General features: G+C 44.2%; 1 long non-coding RNA gene across 1 annotated transcript; it reads left to right on the top strand.

Annotated features, from left to right (window-relative positions):
* The first annotated feature begins 1,143 nt into the window (after positions 1 to 1,143).
* Positions 1,144 to 14,793, top strand: LOC105738478. Its single transcript, XR_001114284.1, has 3 exons — positions 1,144 to 1,211; positions 5,530 to 5,685; positions 14,488 to 14,793. It is a non-coding gene; the product is annotated as an uncharacterized LOC105738478 (long non-coding RNA).
* The last annotated feature ends 6,652 nt before the right edge of the window (positions 14,794 to 21,445 follow it).

Below are 21,445 nucleotides of genomic sequence, written 5' to 3'. Positions count from 1 at the left end.
CTAGACAATCACTCTTCCACCTTTGGATTCTAGGAATTTGCCTCTTCTGGAGATTTTCCTGAAATAGTTTCATACAGCATGTGGTCTTTGATGACTGGCTTCTTCAACTTAGCAGAATGTTTTTAAGGATCATCCATGCTGTAGCATCTTCACCCCTTTTTCTTGCCAAATAATATCCCATTGTGTGGATCTATCACCTTTTACTTATTCATTCATCAGTTGATGAACATTGGATGCTTTCTACTTGTTCACAATTGTGAACAATATCCCTTTGAACTTTTGTGCACACATTTTTGTGGGGATACGCGTTCTAACTTCTCCTGGGTATATACATAGGTGTAGCATTGCTTGGTCATGTGGTAACTCTATGTCTAACCATTTGAGGAGCTGGTAGGCTGTTTTCTAAAGCAGCTGTATTACTTCACATTCACATGCACCAGCAGTGCATGAGGGGTGCAATCTCAAACAGTCCTTAAAATACAAAGCTAGTACATATACACCATGAAATACTATGCAGCCATAAAAAGGAACGAGATCATGTCCTTTGCAAGGACATGGATGGAGCTGGAAGCCATTCTCAACAAATTAACACGGGAACAGAAAACCAAACATAGCATATTCTCACTTATAACTGAGAGCTGAACAATGAGAACACACGGACACAGGGAGGGGAACAACACACACTGGGGTCTGTGGTTAGGGGCAGGTGGAGGAAGAGAATCAGGATAAATGGCTAATGCATGCTGGGCTTAATACCTAGGTGATGGGTTGATAGGTGCAGCAAAACACCATGGCACACGTTTACCTGTGTAACAAAGCTGCACGTCCTGCACATGTATCCCAGAACTTAAAATAAAAATAAAATAAAATTAATTTTTTTTAAAAAAGCCACTTTGTTTAGAAAACAGTTGGTTAGATCCTCACAGTGTTAAACACAGTAACCATATGACTCAGCAATTCCACTGCTAGGTATACATGCAAGAGAAATTAAAACACACATCCATGCAAAAACCTGTAAATGGATATTAATAGAAACATTAGTCATCATAGCCAAAAAGTGAGAGAAGCTAGTCACAAAAGCCACTTCTATGAGGTACAAGGGGAGTCAAATTCACAGACAGTGGAGTAGGCATTGCTGGGGCTGGAGGAGGCAAAGTGCAGAGGAAGGAGGAGCCACTGCTAATGGGTACGAGGTTTCTTCTGGGTACAAGGTAATGAAATTGTTCTAAAATTAGAGAGCAGTGATAATTGCACAGCTTTGTAAATATACTCAAAACGGTTGAACCATACACTTTACAAAGGTGAACTTTATGGTATGTCAACTGTAAATCAATAAAGCTGCTGAGAAAGAGGGGGAACTCAGCTTCATTACTCTGTTTTTCCAGCATTAGGCTTTTCCCTGGACACTTAGGATTTAGTTAGTCTCTCTCTCTCTCACACACACACATATGCACACATCCTCACTCATGTATTACAATCTTCTCCTTTTCTCTTTATCCTTCAAAAATATCAATCGAATGGAAGGTGAGGTTCCCAGTGTAGAGACACTGCCAATCTTACTGAGATCTCAAATAGGTGGAGGCAGAGGAAGGTGGCTGTTAGGGCTTCACTTTCCAGTAACCACAGGGCACTAGGAGCTCATATGAGCCTTCCTCCTCCTATGAGAAATTCGTGAAGATGTGGATAAAATGTGATGCCTCAAAAATACACACAAGAGCCCAGCAGTAAAAGCATAAAGAGAACTGAGCCCTGGAGTGGCGAACCCCAGCAGCTGCCCCCAATCTCTAGGCGCTGGTCAGGCTTGGAGTCCGGTCAGGTGTGGAGTCCATCCGGGCAGGCTTCAGAGAGGGACATGGCCACCTTGTTCACTGCGAGACACAGTAGCAGAGGTGAGAAGCCACATTTGCTCATTTCTGCTGGCCAGCATGATTCCACAAAGCCCCTGACACTGTGACAACGTGGAGCTCTCTGGTGGGATGCTTTGAAGACAAAACAGAATAGAGCACAGAGCCCCTCCGTGTCTCTCACCTGAGTCCCTACATTCCTATAGTCAAAACACACATGATCCTAGGCCTTGCCTTTTCCTACACATAAAATATTGTCTAGTTGGGCGTGGTGGCACATGCCTATAGTCTCAGCTACTCAGAAGGCTGAAGTGGGAGGATCACTTGAGCCCGGGAGGTCGAGGCTGCAGTGAGTCGTGATTGCGCCACTGCACTCCAGCCTGGGTGACAGAGGGAGACTGTCTCAGAAAAGAGGATAATGTCTGACCAGTTAATGATTATGCCTCTGTAATGTACAAGCTGTAAGTGTACTCTCACACTTAAGCCTTGATTTGGCTCTGCTTTAATATAACTTCTGAGCAAGTTTGATGGGATTTTGCTCGTACTGATCTCTCACCACCTGTATCTGAGCTATGGACTGAAACCCTGGCCAAAGCTGTTGATAGATCCCCTCTAAAGAGCTGCTCCCAGGCTATTGGCCTCTGTCTGTAGCAGGGCTGAGAGGGTGCCCCGTTAATATCCCCGTGTCTGCCTCCTCCTCACCTCCCCACCTCTAGCCCCAGTAACTCAAAGCTGTCTCTGACAAAACCACTCTGAATGGTTTTGCTGGCAGAATTCCCAAGCAATTCCTTCTCTTTCCGCTGCGGCCACCTTCCTAACCAGGCCCTTGGCCCTTGCGGAGAGTGTGAGTTTTTCAAAACAAGAACAATAACCTTGTATCAACAAAAAACTCAAACTGAAAATGAAATGCATTTGCGTTTGTGGAACCTAAAACATGTAGAAGTACTACAGTAGATAAGTCACTTCTTTTTTATTTTTGTTTTTCCAAACTGAAATATAGGAGTTCTGCTTCTGAATGCCATGAACTAGTTTGTAGCAGACCAATGTTCTTGCCCAGAGCCACTGAAAAAGCCAGATAAACTGTAAGAAGCTGTTGAAATGCCCTGAAGAGCCACAGAGGCAGCTCACAGGAGCCACTTCCTCAGAGCCCACAGCCGAGAGGAGTGCATGGCATGAACAGGAGCTTCAATGGGCTGCTTGTTACTTTGGAACATCTGCCCATTTTGGCAGATGGGGCAAGAGGCCGAGAACATCACCATCTTGGACAGAAGCAGGCTGTGGAGAGGCCCAGAAGCCAGCAGAGCATTCAGAAATCTCACAGACCTAAAAACGGACTTTGGACCTAAGGACTGGGGGGATGGGGACAGGGGATGGGGACAGGATTTGCAGAGAGCAGGGTGGGAAGGAGGGGGGCAGTGAAGACAGGCATTTGCCGAACTGTTCACCTGAATGGTGAGAAGACTAAGAGAATTAACAGGAAGCTGCAGGAGATGCAAAAACAATTGTAGTACATAACGGGGAGAAAAGTAAGTTATGAGTTCATTGGATACTCTCTAGAAGGGAGTCCTGTGTGACTTCTGCCCAGGAGCAATTTACATACTGCACGGATGTAAATTGATTGCACAAGCAGTTGTAAGTCATGGATATCTTGCTTGAAGTACTCCACAGATAGATATTCTCCAAGCAAATATTATTAGTCTTTTTGCCCCAAAGCCCAGAATTATGCCTTAATTTATTTCCTCTAGGACCATCCCTTCACCCTCCCATAATAGAAGGAAAAATACAACACAGCCCAACTGCTTTAATTCTGTTCTTCATGGTGTTTCAGGGGGAAACTCAAACCAGATCACTTGGGTTCTGAACCTGGCACTGCATGGGAATTTAGGCATGTTACTTTCAGATGTGCTACATCTGAAAAAAAAGCAATAATAGTACATACATAGTAGAATTGTTATGAGCATTAAATGAATTTTGCTAGCCTTGCATGCCGTAAGCACTCATTCAGTATTTATTACCACTATTATTGGCTTATCTGAATTAATACCAATATCAAGTAGAAGCAGCATAAGTGCGTTTAGCAAAAGCACAACCAGCTCTTGGGAAGCCTAAATTGGGGGCTTCCTGGGTATTGATGTGGAAATATACCCAGACTGTAAGCGCTGTTAGCATGGTCCTTCAAGTCCTTCACCCACGTAAGCTGGATATGTTCAGATAAGTGTTTGCGATGCTCCAGCCAGATGTAGGAAAGGCAGCTGGCGAGTCCTGGGGAACATCGTCCTGGCACTATTACGGCTTTAGATGTGGCGTGGGCTTTCTTGCCAACTCGTCTGGTGTCCTCAGCTGGCAGGAGGATCTGGCTGTGTGCAGGGCCCTTCTGCCTGCTGTGCACCTCTGTGCTAATATCCTTCACACTAAGCACACCATTCAGCTGCTGAAGTCCATGCCTGTGAGTCCAACAAAGTAGGTGCATGTCAGCATCCTGGAGCTCTACGAGGATAGGACAACAGCAGCCCAGCTAGCTGGAACACAGGTGCGCAAGCATCTCAGAGGACCAGTGGGGCATCTGACTGGGTCGGTTGAGTGGAAGGCAATCCAGAACGTGGCTACTGTAGCTGCTTTCTTTTCCTTTCTTTCCATTATAGAAGTAATGATACTTGCTGAAAAAGAAAATCATATAATAATCAAAAGCATAAAGAAGCAAATTTAAATTACCTTTAATTCTACCATCCAGTGGGTCTGTTTTCTGAAAATGTGATTCATTTTGGTTTCTAAACTGTTTTTAGTACTAGAGTTTTTGCTTTGTTTTTGTTTTTCAAAATCATGGCAAATGAATGCATGAAAATTTATCCCTAGATTCCAAACTTCCAGTAATTAAATGTATGTGTCTTGTCTGCAATACAATTCATCCAAGGTGAATAAAAAATTGACAGTGATTTTGGTAACACATCAAATGGCGGGTCATTCGTAATACATTCAGTGGCAACTTCGCCCCTGTTGTCTCAAAGGAATTTCAGTCTTGCTCGGGTCAGAATTAAAAGGTAGATAAGCTGTCAGCCTACAAGCTTCCTGGTCTAATTAATTTGGGGACAGCAATGCTGTGAGACAGTAATAAGCATCTGTTTTCTTTTTCCATTTTCTCATGAGGTTATCAATTCCTTTTTCTGTACATGTCAACTGCAAACCTGAGAATAGACTTCAAGGGAAAATTTGGAACAATGCATGCTTTCTAAATAAAAAAAGAAAAGAAATGAAAAATGAAGAAAGGAAGACAAAAGAAGGAAGGGAAGAAGGAAGGGAGGGAGGAAGGGAGGAAGGAAGGGAGGGAGGAAGGAAGGAAGGAAGGAAGGAAAGAAGGAAGGAAGGAAGGAGAAACAAAAAAAGAAAGAGCAGATGCAATGCTGCTCATTTCTTCTTTCAATATTTCACATTTAAAATGAAATCTGCTGCTTTTTACTGTGCATACTTGTTCTTTGACCACACTAGTGTTTTGCGAAACTTAAATTATTTGGATTTTAGAAACACCAATTAGGTCGCCATGGATGCTACACTATTTCTTTTCCCAAATATTCATTTCCCTTACAAAGTGGCAATTCGCATAAATTGTAATGTTGGAAGTACACAGACTTGAGATTGGAAGGGGGTGAAGTTGCTCAAGGTCGTTTAAGTTGTTGATTGTATCTCCTAGGACTTCTACGTTCTGTGCTTCTGCAGCCATCTAAAATCAGCCAGAAAGATTTAGGATCCATTTCCTGTTCTTACATGGGCTGTCCCAGCTGCTGTTCCTCTCTCTGCAGTAAGAGGGTGTTTCTCTCCCTATTCAAGAGGAGCGCCAACACTTGAGGTTTGGATTCCATCTTTTCCTGCCCCTTCTGCATCATTATCTTCTCTGCCCAGTAGTAACAGCATCTGCCATAGCTAAAGACAGACCAGAAAGAACTCTCCTGAGAACTCATGTCCCTTCATAGGTACCTCCCCTCCCCTGTCCTTCTGTTTAGGGACCTTTAAAAGCAGCTATTTTGTTCTCCTCTTTCACTCTGATCCTTTATTTCTAGCTCTGTAATATACTGATTTTTGTCTCCACCATTCCACTACAAACTAGAAGTTTAGACTCCAGAAGTTCTTCAAGAGCTTTTTATGTTGATTTTATGTATTTTTTCTATTAATAAATCTAGACACACACACACACACTTTTTAGCCATTTGCATTCTTGATGTCTTATGTTGACTGCCAATGCTGATGCCCCTCAAATCGAAAATTCATAGCCATACTTTTGTTTCAAGCCCTAGGCCAGTATCCAATTTCTTAGTAGACCTGAGCATCTGGATCTAGACAAGTCTAAAACCTAACTCATGATTTCCTCTGTTTGAGTCCACTAGACTTGCTCCTAAAACTGACCCTTTACACACATAACTCATATGTGGTGAGGAAAGCCACCATCCCACCTGCTGTCCAACAACACACATCGGGGTGATTCTAGGTGCCTCTCGATTCCATCAGTCACTCATCCAACCCTACGGATTCTCTTCTAAAATATCTCACTTTATTACTTTATTACAGGTTCCCACCCTTTCTTACCATTCACATTTTAAAAAACCATTTACAATAATCATGACATACACCACTCAAGAAAATAGCATAAAATTCACATATATATTAGGTTGGTGCAAATGTAATCATGTTTTTTGTTTGTTTGTTTGTTTTTGTTTTTTGCACCAACCTCATAGTATATCAGAAACAGCCAAGTAACCAGTCCTCAGGTCAAGCAAAAGAACGTTCCTCGAATTCTGGAAGGTTCAGAGTTTTCTCTTCTGGGTAACATCCTCTTCCTCCTTATGAAGGCAATCCCTAGACCAGGTTAAGAGTGATCACTTCCTTACTTTTCTCCTAGTTTCCTCTCTCACACATGTGCCCTGAATTTCCCTCTCTGTATGTATTCTCGTCCTTGATTTTCATTTCATTTTATTTTTTCATTCACAGTTATGAGTTTGAGATTCATCTATGCAGCAAAGCACAGTTGTTGTTGTGTAGGGTTCCATGGCATTAATACAGAGCATGCTTTTTTCCCATTTGTCACTTGGGGGACACTAGGTGGTTCCTAGTTAAAAGTGGATCATAACACCACTGCCTTCAGGACGCACTGCAGTTCCACTCCCTGGTATGTGTCTGAGAAACCTAGGGTGCATTCCTTGGAGTGGGATCCCAATCCCAACTGGGGATGGTCCCAATTACCTACCCTACCACTACCTGCAGCGGAAGTACAGCATGAATTCTTAAGTGATTTCTGCAATAGCAAATGAATCGTTCTCTTTTTCCTTTCACCTTCGACGTCAAGGATCTTCCCAAGGTGCAGATCTGATGATGCCACCCTTCTGCATGGCATCTTTTCAATGACTGCCCTCCACCCTTGGACAATATTTATATTTTCTAGCAATGGCATTTAGGGCTGATTGTGATCAGAGATCCGTCCTCCAATCCAGACTCCCACCTTGCCATTTGCTTACCTCGGCCGTATGCATGACCCATACAGAAGTGCTCCCAGCTACTGCAACATGAAAGCATGTCTTCAAGAGCTGACCCTTTACACCCTATTCTTCATTTATATAAATCCTTAGGGAAGACATTCCCTTATCTCCAGCCTGAGTCCAGTGCAAGTCCCCAGGATTCTGAAATCTCTCCAGGCATTCATTTATTATAGCAGCTATCAAGTTGTATTGGAAGTATCTGTTTACATTGAATTCATTCATATCCTGCCTTCTTATACAAAAGGGTTGGATAGATGAAATACAACAGAGATGGAGCCATATACGCAGATAAGTGTAGCTAGACTACAGCTTAAATAGGGGAACATTGGAAATTAGATAGACAAGCTATGAGATTTCATGTGGTCATTAAAATTGGGTCCCAGAAAGACACTAAGGACAGGGACCACAAAGCAGGTGTGCGCCTTCACCAGATGGTGGGAATGGAGGCTGTGTATTCCATCTCTGAATTCCCAGTGCCTGACACCGCAGAGCATTAGGATCACGTGGGTGTTGAAGTGGATGCCCAGGTAACAGGCACCTTTAGAATTGCCATGACTTCATTCATGTGCTGTAGAATGATGCTGGTGTATATGGCTAGACGACTGAAGTATTTGGAAGAATGAGTGCCATTTACAAGCTGCAATTGCTAACTAAACTGTCTGTAGGGACAATGCATCATCAGCTGTCACAAAGACTGAGCAGGCTTAGGAGGTAGGAGCAACTAACAGGGCAACGATGGAGGGCTTTTTAAAAATTAAATAAACACGAAGAAAAATTCAAACAGTCAGCTAAAATAACTCTTGTTGTTCTTAAATATTTAGAGTTTCCAGTTTTATAACTTTTTCCACAAGGTTAGAAGAAGAACACTCAGGATTTAGGAATCTGTGTAATAATAACTGTCTTCAATGACTTAGGAAGCACGGGCAGGTAGAAAGTGATTTGTTTTGAGACCAGCATCCTAAACTAGGTTCATTCACAACCATTGTCTGAGAGGCTGCCATTCACACAGGCCAGACGCCAGGGAGGAGCAGCTCCTGGAAACTGCATCCCCTTCCTTCCGTCTGCTCACCAAGTCCTGACCACATTATGGGGACCAACAGAATTTACCCTGCCTTGTTCCCTTCAAATGTGATTTGGGAAATCAGGAAATTTTTATCTGGAGCCAGTAAGAGACGGTTTTATTTATTCTGATTTCTCTTGGGAGATGCACTCGACGGAAGACATCAATATTCCTTTATATCGTGCAGCCCGACATGCTAAATTCTTGTTAATGAACACTTTCCCATCTTGCAGTTTCTCCGTAGCAGTTCCATGCTTGCTGGTGATAGAAAGGTTTCTCAGAACACTTAGGTTTATTCAGCCAGCCAGACAAATAGCATCCTGTAGACTTACTTAAAGTTTGTTTTTTGGTTATATTGCTGTAACAGGTGAGTCTTAAATCCCCAAATTCTAAGAAAATTAAGCCTGAGGGCAAGGAGGACGTGTTTGATACCATAGCTCACTTAAAGGTAAACCAAAATATGCCTAGAGAACAAAACAGAAACTGAGCATTACCTTAGAATTATTATTATTATTATTATTGAGACAAGGTTTTGCTGTGTCGCCCAGGCTGGAGTATACTGGCGCTATCAGTGTTCACATCAGCCTCAACCTCCTGGACACAAGTGTTCCTCCCTCCTCAGACTCCCAAGTAGCTTCCCTTTAGGATTTAAGGAAAAATGCTGAGTTAATAGATGGCACGAAGAAGGCCAGGATTACTCTGGAACCCATCACCCTGAGCCTTCACAACAGCATGGGCTCTCCTGGTGGACACCACCTTGCTCCTCCTCAGCGTGATAGGAGCCACATGACTGAGCTCAGCATTCAGACTGATCAATCCCGTCTGTGGCCCACATGCCTTATCCCCGTCGACATCCATCCCCAGTAGACATCCGAGGGTGCTACTCCAAATGTCATGCCCCCAAGTCCTGTGCAAGTTCTCATCTGATCCTATGGTGCATCCCTCCCCTCCACCTCCATCTTCTGGCCAGCCTGAGTACAGTGCATGTCTCCAGGATTCTGCCCTGTGTCCCATCAAGTTCTTCTCTGATCTTTGCTCTCACCTTTTGACACCTGGCTGTTCTCTGGGAACACCCTGTCACTGCAGACGCAGGGTTTTTTTCTCACACACTGCCTATATCAGGATCAGGAAGTGGAGTTGGTTTCTCCTCTTTCTTATGTTCCTTCCAAACCTTTATTCTCCCTCTCTCCTAACCAGAAGTCTCTGATGCTCAAGGATGTGTCTCACTGGCCTCTGCCGTCCCCTGCCCTGGTCATTGCCACTGTCTCCTTACTTGTTCCTTCTCAGTCATTTCAGACACTAGATCCAGCCACAGCTTTGTGCACACTCCATCGTGATCATGATCTACATTCTGATCATAATCTATACTGTTGTTTCCAACCTCATGGATGCCTAGGGTGGCCATATGTCATGGTTTCTCTTGGAGTGTCCTGGCTTAGGCCTATTGTCCTGCAGTAATTATCCTTGGCACCACTTTCATTCTCAGGCCTCCCCATTTGGAAGATAAATTATATTGGTGGTCTTGTGGTCGGCCAGATATCTACTCCTCTGCCACTGCTTTCTCTTCATCTATGTTCCCCTCCCTCCCACTTCCACCAGTCACTCCTCCATCATATCTGGGATCTTAGGCTCACTGATATATAAGATCTGAACTCTGAGCATTGAAAACATGAGTGTCGCCTCCTATTCTTTCAATTCCAAGGCAATTTGAACTTCACTGAGATCTTCCATTTGACAATCCCTTCACTCCCTCTGTGGACTGTCATTATAATCAACTTCCTGATGCCCTCTACTCGAGTAGAATTCCCTGCCAAACCCTAACCTGCTTTAGTGTAAGTACCTTTCTTCCTTCTGTCTGTGTCCAAGCAGAACTTGATTTTAAAACTATCAATCACTCAACCAGACTGACTGGTTTCATTTTAAATCATGACTATAAACCTCAAATGAGCAGTGATTCTACAGACCAATCCTATTCAGGTTCCCCCAATTGCAGTCTGCCAGTGTGTCAGGCAGCGGTCTTGAAGACAGAGAAATAGAACTTACTTCATCTGAACGACAGAAAGAAAATAGATTAAAACAAAGAAAACGAAGAGAGCCTCAGGAAGCTGTGGGTTTCTGACAGAAGATCCAACATTCATATTTTGGGAGTCTCAGAAGGAGAGGAGACCATGAGGCTGAAAGAGTATTCAGAGACATAAGGTTTATATATTTTGTTTATATAAACAAAGGTTTATATATTTTGCCAAATTTGGGGAGTTTTCTGCTGTTATGTCTTTGAATACTCTTTCTTTGTTTACATATTTTGTTCAGCTTTTTGAACAAATCCCAAATAGAATACCCTAAAGAAATCCATGCCAAGACATGTCATAATTACACTTTTGAAATCCAAAGACACAGAAGAAACTCTTAAAAGCAGAGAGAGAGAGAAATGACACATCACTTGTAGGAAAACACCCACTCAAATGACAGCAGATTTCTCATCAGAAACCACAGAGGCCAGAAGAAAGTGGTACAGCATTTTTCAAGGGCTGAAAGAAAAGGATTGTCAACAATGAAATCTAAACCCACTGAAATTATCCTTCAGGAAAATGAAGACGTTTTCCTATAAAGGACAACTAAAAAAAATTGTCCCTAAAAGACCTACCCCAAATGATTGCTAAAGGTAGCTCTTCAAACAGAAAGGAAAACCTGAAAGGAAGAATCTTGGAGTTTTCGGAAAGGAGGAAGGAACGATGGAAAAGGCAGGTAGACGGAGACACAAACGAGACTAGGCTTTTGTCTGTGAGTTTTATATACCATATTTAATGAGTCAAACCAACATAACACTATCTGATACTCAAGATGATATTTTAAAATGGGACCATAAAGAGGCCTAAATGGAAGTTAGGTTTCCACATTTCACTTGAAGTCATAAAATAGAAGATCTAATATTACTCATTAAAAAACAACAACAACAACAACAACAAAAGAAAACCTCCTGTCTCAACCCCACCTTCCCCTTCACTACTTTTTCATCTCTCTGACATTTTGCAGCAATGCTTCTTAGAAGAGCTTCACTCACCATCCCACCCTGATTTTGTTTCCCTTCATACCACTCCACCCAAAAGGATCTTTTCAAAGTCCTTTGCAATTCTGGCAAGAATAGACAGCTGATATTTTCCCAAATTGTCTTTGAGTAATCAAAGGCATTTTCCTGTCAGCTCTCTCTGATGTCAGGATTATTCAGAATATGTATTTTCTGAGTCATCCTCCCTCACTGCCTTTGGTTCCTTGACAATGGAGCTATACACGTTAAAGCACAAATACTCCTAATATTTCATACGCGAGCTTGGATTTCATCATTCCTAACAATTTGCTACCTTGAAATTAAAACCTGCTTACATCTACTAAAGGCTCAGTTTTAAAACAGCACTTGAACCAGACAGTCAGTCCTGTGGGGAATGACATAATTGCCCAAAGAACCAAGCCACAAGCTTTTTACTGTACAAAGAGTGAACATTTGCAAGGGTTAAGACTTGTTCTATTTTCACTCTGAATTTTTTTGATGCTACACAAAATTATGGCACTCCCAGATATGGGGCAAAATTAGAGTCTTCTTATTTTTTCTTATGTTGACAGAGCTTTGAACTGAGCTATTTTGAGTTCAGTATTTTGAGTATTTCAAGATCAGTTTCAATTTGTAAGGATGCACATCTCAGTACAGAGCAACCTCCAGAGGAATGAGACCCATCTAAAGCTTAGGAATCCTGTTTTGCCCAAACACAATGAAAAGGAAAGGAAATGAGAATATATGGGTATATGTATGAAGTGTGTGTGTGTGTGTGTGTGAGAGAGAGAGAGAGAGAAAGAGATAGATAGATAGAGAGAGAGAGAGAGAAGCAAATTAGAATGAAAAGATACACTTGAAAAAATCCATTGGCCTGAGTTTAAATGTTTACTCAAGCAAGTCACGTAGCTCCTCTGAGCCTCATGTGTGAAATAAGAGGATAATGCCAATCTTGCAGGATTATGGGGACGTTTTCCATGTTGATCACCAAACCTTGCTGACCTCTGTTCTCCATGAGGAAGACTCAAAGACTAGCTATTTCTGGCTTTGTTGGGGTGTTGGGGTGCCACAAGACTCATTGTGGTCATGAGTTAGGAGCAGAGAGCACCTCAAGGATGTGCATTTGATTTTCAGTGTGAGGTCACACAGAGCTCTTTGGCTTGCCACATGGCCAGCATTCAAACTGGTGCCTTTTGGCCTGGCCTCTGAGCAGCAGGGATGAGCAGGGAGCCTTGCCGACGTGCATTGTCATGTTCCATGGGCTGGAATTAAATTTTGGTTGTTCCAAACCCTGAGATGTTCAGTCCTATGTTCCCAAGGCATTATCAAATTTCTGTCATATCAGATGCCTGTTACAGTGATGGAGGTCAGAGACGCTCATTAGGCAGGGACGTAACAAATGCTGCTGTTGCTCTTGCTGTGAAATCCATTCTTACTGATTCTTCCCTGGATTTAGGAGAGTGTTGCAAACTCCTCATACCAACCATCCTCACATAACCCCCTCCTCTTAAAGTCTTTGATGGACCCACATTCATGTGAAGACAGAGAACCAAGTTGATTTTCCAACAGGCACTGGGAGTCAACCCAAGTTATTTGCTTATTGGGTGGAGGCAAGTAGCCTTAACCCTCATGGTAAGCCTGTGACAGTGCAAGTCTAGGTAAGATGTCATTGTGGTGTCTCCCTTCTCTGCCAGACTCCATTCTCATTGCACTGACCTTGCAGTGAGACAGCCCTTAATCTTGTGCTATTGAAGATGTGAGGCCCTCCTAAATGGCCTGCTTTATGGAAGGATTTTTGGTACTCCCATCACCACATCCACAGAGAAGGCAATTGTAGGCTAAGGGATCAGGGGCTGTGACACTGCTGCTGCTGCAGTGAGCCACTCTGCATTGCCAAGGCCTTATGCTTGCTATAAACACCATCATTGCCAGCTCTGCCCTTTGCCAGGGTGCTAATGGTCATGGTGGAGGGCAATGAGCAGACAGGAACCACCCCAGCCATGGCTGGCCTTCACATCCCTCCACCTGCAGGGAGCCACGGACCCTTCCACTGCTGACGCTAGGAGACCAGCCAGACACCATTGCTGACTCCACCCATGCTCCCTCCACTTGTTCACACCTGCCACACGAATCATCCCAGAAAATGACTTCCACATGTCGCCTCTGTGTTCCTCTCATGGCTCTCCATGCGTTGGGAGCACAGGCAAACTCCCTGTGTCAGTCAGCTAGGGTTGCTGTGACAGAGCGCCACAGCCTGGTGGTTTAAACCACGGAGATTCATCATCTCACAGCTCTGGAAGCTGCAAGTCTAAGATCAAGGTATTGGTAGGGTGGGTCCCTTCTGAGGCTGTGAGAGAGAACCTGCGCAGGTCTCTCTTCTGGGGGTTTGCTGGCAGCCTGTGGGTTCCTTGGCATGTGAACGCATCCCCTTGACCTCTGCCTCTATCTTTGGCATTCTCCGTGTTTGTGTCTGTCCTTGTGTCTGAATTTCCCATTTTTTACAAAGACACTAGTAATATTTGATTAACCACCCACCCCCTCCCCGCCCCTGCCGCCGACAAACCCACTTGCCAAGGACCTCATTCTAAATTGACTGCATTGGCAAAACCCTATTTCCCAATAAGGTTACATTCTGAGGCACTAGGGGTTAGGACTTTAACATATGTATCTTAGGAGGAGGTGCAGCTCAGCTCAAAACACTCCCACAGTTGAGCAACCCAGGCTCTCCACCAGGTTTTCCAACTTTCCTTTTCCATCTTATAGTCTGAATTCCAATATGCTTTCCCACCACGCCTGTGGTAGCCAGATTGCTCGAACACTTCCCTGCCTGGGGGGTCTAAGCCTTCCTTCTCAGGTCTATCCATCCTTTAACATCTAGCTAAATCACTTTTGTGGAGGGTTTTGAGATTCCTCCAACCTTGGTGATATGGGTGAGTGCGCTGAATTCAATTTTTTGCATATACAACAGGTTGGGCAGCTACTCACAGGCTTTCTTGCAATTATCCTATCTTCCAGGCCAGTATCATCCCTAGACCTCGGCAAGAGAGACCACTGAGTGAGGCATCCATGGAACCCAAGGAAGAGGCCTATGAAGAACCTGCAGTCACCTTCTAGACCATTCTTCCTCACCAAACTGTCCCCTCCAGAGAGCTGAGGACTGGATCTTCCCATGCTGACACCTCCAGTGGAAAAGAAAATTCTAGATTCAGTTCTGGGTGTCCAAGTCATTAGGAAGGCATATTTGTCAAGGTGGAAGAAAAGGACAGATTCTATTTAGCAGTTTGTAAGTTTGATCGATAACTTTAAAATATTTGGACCTATGGTGTGGGCACCATTTGCCTCTTAATCAGGGTTGGGTAGGAGTAGAACTTGCTACGGGCAACGTCTTTCCCCACCTGCTGCACTTCTGTATTATGACATGAGGATTTTTTAAAGATAAGTACAAACTTATCTGAAAGGAAGTTGATCCTTCCTGGCCCTTCAGCATAGTTTTAGCTGCTCCTGTTCTGTTCTGATATCATTATTCTTCCACTCTCCTGTTTTGTGCTGAAGTAATAAGATGTTTCCATGGGAGTATGCGTTTGTCCCAATAAAACGACTTTTAGTGAACCAATAGAACAAGTCCCCCAAATCCACCTCCAAGTCGCAATGATAGTCTCACGATGCAAGAGGAAAGGTGGTTTTAGGTGCAGCAGCTAATGGGGTGAGACATGGGAATGAGGCTCTTGCGTCTTACGTGGCAGCCGCTCATGCCTGCTGTGCAAGTGAATTTCTATGTCTGCCCCCAGGCAATGTCCAATCACCTACTGATCTTATGTGATGGGGGGTGAGGAGGAGATACTTTCCATGGCCCCCAGTGACAAAGAAGAGGCCCTCAGCTACAGCTACTCTTGTGTGAGTACAGGGGACAATTTCTCAAGGAGAAGAAACAGCTTCTCCTTGAATGTATTTGGGAATTTTCAAAGGCATATCAGATGCCAGAAAATTAATGCAAAGAGCTTATGTTGGCAAAAAGGCATTTGGTTGAATACAAACTCACCTGGATTTTTCCTTTCTGTAAATGGGAAGAGATTGTGGCTTTTGTTTTCTAGGAGCACCAGTAAAGGTTGGCTGTTCCCAGGTGAGAGGGTGGCAGCCAAGCATTCCCAGTGGCTCACACCACCTCCTGCTCCCTTCCACCACCAACCCTCTGGGGAGCACTCTGCCTGGGGGCTTCCCCCAACCTCCCTGCTCCCTTCCCCCTCAAGGACACAATGACTGAGCCCCTGTTACTCTGTCATAGTTAAACTAACTTCACTTCTAAATATTCACTTGGGCAAAAATATTCTCTTTAATATTTTTCTTCTCATTTTTTTCTCTTTGAAATCTTATCTAACTACTTGAGTAAAACCTCACTTCCTTTTCTCAATTCTATTTTTTAATCAGAATATTACTCCTATCATGGTTTAAGTATAGGACTGACACACAACTTCAAAGCATGTCAGGAATAGAAAGCATCTTCTTTTTTATATTTGATACAAAATGTATCCTGGTCTTGCTGTCTGCTGCTGGCCCTGTGCTAGTTTAGAGGACAACTTCTCTTCACTGAGGAGAACATAGAATCCTGGAGATATTTTTGATGAGTAGTGTAAGTCATTTCCACTATCAATAGCTAAGTAAATGTTATGAATCTTTTCTGTAATACCACCATAATTCAAGTAGTTCTGAAATAAAAATAAAGTAAGGTAATGAAGAACTATCCATCACTAAGTCAGGAGGTTTTCTTCTGAGGCAAATAGACTTCTACGTACACATATGAATCATTAATTTTACTTTTTGTGGGCAGAGTGTCATTTGTCCATCTAGTACCTATCTCTTTTTTCTTCCTTAGTCACAGAACCCTTGTTTTATTGAAATAACAATGAGTCCAGCTACAAAATTCAAATTTCTCATCTCCCATTGCAGACACTTGTGGCTGTGCTAAATTCTGGCCACTGAGATCTAGGTAGCAGATGTTGGCTGAGGCTTCTAGGAAAGTACCTTAAAAGAGGGAAGGGCAACTAGCACATTCCCCTTAGTCCTCTCACCTTTATCTTTCTTCCTGCCTGGAATGCAGACATGATGGCTTAGGCTTCGCAGTCCATGAAGTAGCCTTGAGGTCAGAAGCAACTCGCTGAGGATGGTGAAACAGAACTTTAGAAGGAACCTGGGACTTCCTTCTTTGGATTTCCTTCTTTCTTTCTGTTTTTTTTTTTTTTTTTTTTTTTTTTTTTTTTGGAGACGGAGTTTAGCTCTTGTCGCCCAGGCTGGAATGCAATGGTGCAATCTCGGTTCACTGCAATCTCTGCGTCCCAGATTCAAGTGATTCTCCTGCCTCAGCCTCCCAAGTAGCTGGGATTACAGGCACCCGCCACCACACCTGGCTAACTTTTTTGTATTATTAGTAGAGACAGAGTTTCACCATGTTGGCCAGGCTGGTCTTGAACTCCTGACCTTATGTGATCCACTCCCCTCAGCCTCCCAAAGTGCTGGGATTACAGGCTTGAGCTACCAGGCCTGGACTTCTTTATATGAGACAAAAATAATCCCTCTCTTCTTTAAGCTGCTATCAGGTCACTCTATTTCTATGCAGTTGAATTTGATCCTAGTTAATACATTCCATTGTACTCAAATGCAAGAAATGTCACATTATTTTTCTAAATGACAAACAAATTTCTAAGTCCTACTAAGCTGGCTGGTAAGAAATTCAGTCTCAGCATGTGCAGCTGGCTCCCATTTGTACCTCTGGGCCTGACACAGTGCCCAGAAAACACAGTAAGGGCCTATGGTATTTGGCCCATCAGGATGGCTGCTAAGATGCCCATGCAGAGGGAGACAGAGCTTCCGGGTTTGATGTGGGCATGGAAGTCTTTGGCTGGGTCTGCAGCCTGGGCAGCCCAATCCAGCCCTCTGGGTGTACGAGGCAGCCATGTCTCTCCCCTTGAGGTCTTATGAGTTCCAGCACTGACCTCGACCTATGAGTTCCAGCACTGACCTCGACCTATGAGTTCCAGCACTGACCTTGTGTGTAAGTGTTTTCCTGTGGGAGACGGTGACCACTTTCCAGACTCACAAAGGTTTCTGTGAACCAAGAAGATAGAGTGTGGAAGAGGCTTAAAAGTCTCTTTCAGAATTCCCACATCAGCATCTCCTGCTTAGACCTGTTCTTGTTTCCATGGAATATAGAATGGTTTTAAGGGATACAAGCTTAGAAAGTCAAAAGACAAAACAAAGACAGAATGAAAGGCAAAGTAGAAAATGGAAAGATTGGATCTGAATGTGGGAGAAGAAAGGAAATGAGTACTGATTGGAGAGGCGCATAGCCAATGCCTGGGTATATTTGGCAACAACAGCATGACTGATAAGAGTCACGGTCAAAATGAAATCACTAGTGATTATTTGCCCTTTATATCAATAAATTAAAATTACTACAGATTTTGCCATATCACAATGCTATAAAAAAGCAGATGTATCACTTAAACGGACGTCTGATCTCTTGCAATCTGAAATCAGGGACCAAGTGGAGTTTGATAGTGAGTAATACATGCATGTAAGTCCTTATAGAATTTTAGCAGTGGCCTCTAACTTGAAATTAAGACATTTAACTCTTCAAATATTAAAATCACTGCAGAGTCTAATTACAGGGTATATCAGCCTCAATTTCTAATCATTGTAATGCAATCGACAATTTGATCTTCAGAAAACACCACGTCTCTGTTTTCTCATCTGCAACATGGGAGGCCTCATTAGCATTAATAATTTAATGTGTGTCCAAGCTTGGAGGAGGGAGAGAGCCTATAGAGGCAGGCTTTGTTGCTGCTGCTGTTATAATAATGATGATTGTGTCTGAGGCGCCTGGGTGTGTGTGGACTCAGGGAGGTCACATTCTGACGGGCTGACTCCCTGAAACTTTCCGCCTGGCACTGGTGCCTGCCCAGGGAATGGGTTATGGAGTTCAGGCCTGTTTGGGTTTGTGGCATGTAATGATAGTTTCAGGGCAACTGGTGTTGTTGAATTTGGAGCTGGGTCTTGGGCGTTCACCATCTGATTAATTTGCCCATCTGACTCACTCACCTGCCAAGAGAGTCAAGAACCACGTCTGTAATAGGGGAAGTTGGAATCACTTGTTTCAGGCAAATTTCTCTAAAGGACTTATTTTCTCGAAGTGCTACCTGCAGTTACATTGGAAGAAAGCCCGGCGTGGCTCCTCTGAGTCAAGTGCTGCATCCTTTTTTTTTTCTTTCTCCCTAGGCTACTTACTTCTTTGTAAAAAGAAGAAAATAAGTTAATGGAATGAGCTTGTTAACACATTGCACTCGGGCTGCAAGAAAAGTCATGGTTGAATCAAATAATGATCTTAAGCTTGTGCTCTTAGATGAGAGAGAAATACATTGAAAGAGGATGTGCTTGACCTCTGCAGACTGAGCCTGGCCAGGTCCCTGCTTGTCCTGAGACAATGAGAGGAGGCATGATGTGGCCATGGAGTGCTGGAGCTGCCAGGAGTGTCACCTTCACCCGGCCTGTCACTAGCTGTCTGCTGTCTTCTTACAATGCTGGTGTGTCTGTAAGTGAAGTGTGGGAGTGTGCTCAGCTGGAGCCCATTTTGACATGAAAGCATACGAAGTTGATGAAAAGTGCTGGCTTCTTTGTGCTTAGGTCTACTGTGATCCGTAAACCCCCCAGAGAATTCTGAGCTCAATGCTTTCCATCCCACCTGCACCATCTGATGTCTGGCTTTGCTGTGACCACAGGGCACAGATTTCCCTTCGTGAAAAGGGTTCTGCAGGAGGCAGCCAGGAGGGAGCCGAGCCAATGGGCAGTTGGGTCACATGTGTGAAGTAGGGGTGAGTGGATGTGAACAGCCCTGTAAATGGATGGTACCTGTGGATGGTGTCAGGTCACAGGAGGAACACAGAAGGGATAAAAGGGGGAAAGCGCATTGAAAGGTGGAGGCTGAACTGGAGAAGGTCCTTTTAGCTGAAGCTGCCCGTACCCTACCCATAGCCTCTGACTCTTGGCCTGAGGGGTTTCTCTGGATGCTGGAGCCCTCAGATCCTGCACAGAGAAGGCCTGAAGTGCAGGGGAGTCAGTGTCCCCATCCCACATGAGAACAGGCTCCATCCAGCCCATGAGTGATGAGATGGGAGCTGGGAGTACAAAGCCTAGGTCCCCAGCCGGCCATGGGAATGACTGGAACAGCTGAAGGTAACCTGCAATAATATGCCTTCCAGCCAGGGCTGTGCTGATCGAGGAGTCTCACTGGCTCTCCAGAAGAGCACAGAAGTCCTAATTTGTAGCCTTTGCTGACTTTCATGATTCCAGTCCCCTCACTGACGGCAGAGTCGGGAGGAGGAGCAGTGATGCTGACATGTCACACTGGGTCAAGGTCAGCACCAAGCTGGAAGTTTTAATATAATGTGTTTAGTTGTAAGTTTGTATAATTTAATTTTCAACAATAGACAACTTTCGCAACCAGCTTACAAAAATCCTGCAAATGTCCCAAGCGGGCTGGGCTCTCTGCTTCCTCCCTGCTCAGCAATTCCTCCCTCACTCAGGGCCCCAAGGGCCCCTCCTCCGTTAAGTGCTATCTCCGACTGTTGTCTTCCCAGAGGGACTTTCAACAGTCTCTCAGTCGTGTGACCTACTTTGTCTACTGAAAGCCAGCAGGTGGTACAGATCCATCCTGCTCCACTCTCTGTTTCTCCTTCCCTGGAAACGAGTGGCACCTCTGGTCCTCACAAGGGCCACACTCAGCTCTAGCGGCTGCCTCGCTGTCAGCTCCATGCAGCCCTCAGCCACTGGCTTCCAGGCATGGAGCTCCACTGCAGCCTGCACCTGAGCCGTGCCCAGGGCTGGAGCACAGCAAGGGCTGGAGAGGGCGTGAGTGTGAGCGTGTGTATATATGTGCAGGGGTGTGTCTGTGTATGTATCTGTGACTGTGTGTGAGCAGGTATGTGTGAGTTATGAGGAAGTGTATGTGTGTGTGTATAAGGGTATATATGTGTGTGGCGTGTGTGTGTGTGTGTGCTTGTGTATATGTGATTGTGTGTGAGGGTACATAAGGGTGTGTGTATTAGTGTGTATGAGGAATGTGTATATGGGTGTGTGTGTGTCATTGTGTATATGTGAGTGTGTATGTGAGTGTGAGCATGAGTGTTAGAGCATATGCATTCTTGTGTATGGGTATGTTGTATATATGTTTGTGTGCATGTGGGATTGTGTGAGTATGAGTATGTGCCCATGAGTGTGTGTATGATTGTATATGGCTGTGTGCATGCATGTGTATGAATATGGGTGTGTAGGTGTGTGTGTGAGTGTGTAAGGGAGTGTGTGAACGTATGTAAAAGAGTATTTATATGTGAGTATGACCATGAATGTGTGAGAGTATGTGCATGAGTGTGTATGGGTATGTGTGTGAGTATGAGTGAGCGATTGTGTGTATATGAGTATGTGCATGAGTGTATGAGTGTGTCTGTGATTGGGAGTGTATGATTGGGTGTGTGTGTGCATGCATGTGTATGAGAGTGTGCAAATATGTATGTGTGTGTGGCCTCAGCACCTCTGCCTCCTTTCTTTAGGAATAGCACCCCACTTTTCTTGGGGTACATACCCCACGTGACCCCTGAAAGCTGCCAGTCCAGATTGCCTGACACCCTGGGAGGCAGAGTCCTGACTCCTGCAGGGGAGCAGGAAATTCAAGGGCAGCAGTGGCAGAGGCCAAAGGGGAGTGTCCCTTACTTGAGCCACCTGTGTCACCAAGGCCCAGAGCATCTTCATGTGATCCTGGAGCCCTCCTGAGATAGAAGCTTTCTAATGTCATTTTATAAATTCCTTTCCTGCTTAAGTCAGCTAGGGAGGCAGGCTGTTTGCAAATACGAGCTCTATTACATAACTGTCTTGTGAAGGGGCCTCTGCTGTCCCACTAGAATTGTGAAATTATTTCCTGATGGTGGCC

This window comes from Nomascus leucogenys, chromosome 1a (assembly GCF_006542625.1).
Source record: "Nomascus leucogenys isolate Asia chromosome 1a, Asia_NLE_v1, whole genome shotgun sequence".
Classification (NCBI taxonomy): Eukaryota; Metazoa; Chordata; class Mammalia; order Primates; family Hylobatidae; genus Nomascus; species Nomascus leucogenys.
The sequence above is the reverse complement of the archived record's forward strand: the minus strand, read 5'-3'. Positions and strand labels throughout refer to the sequence as shown.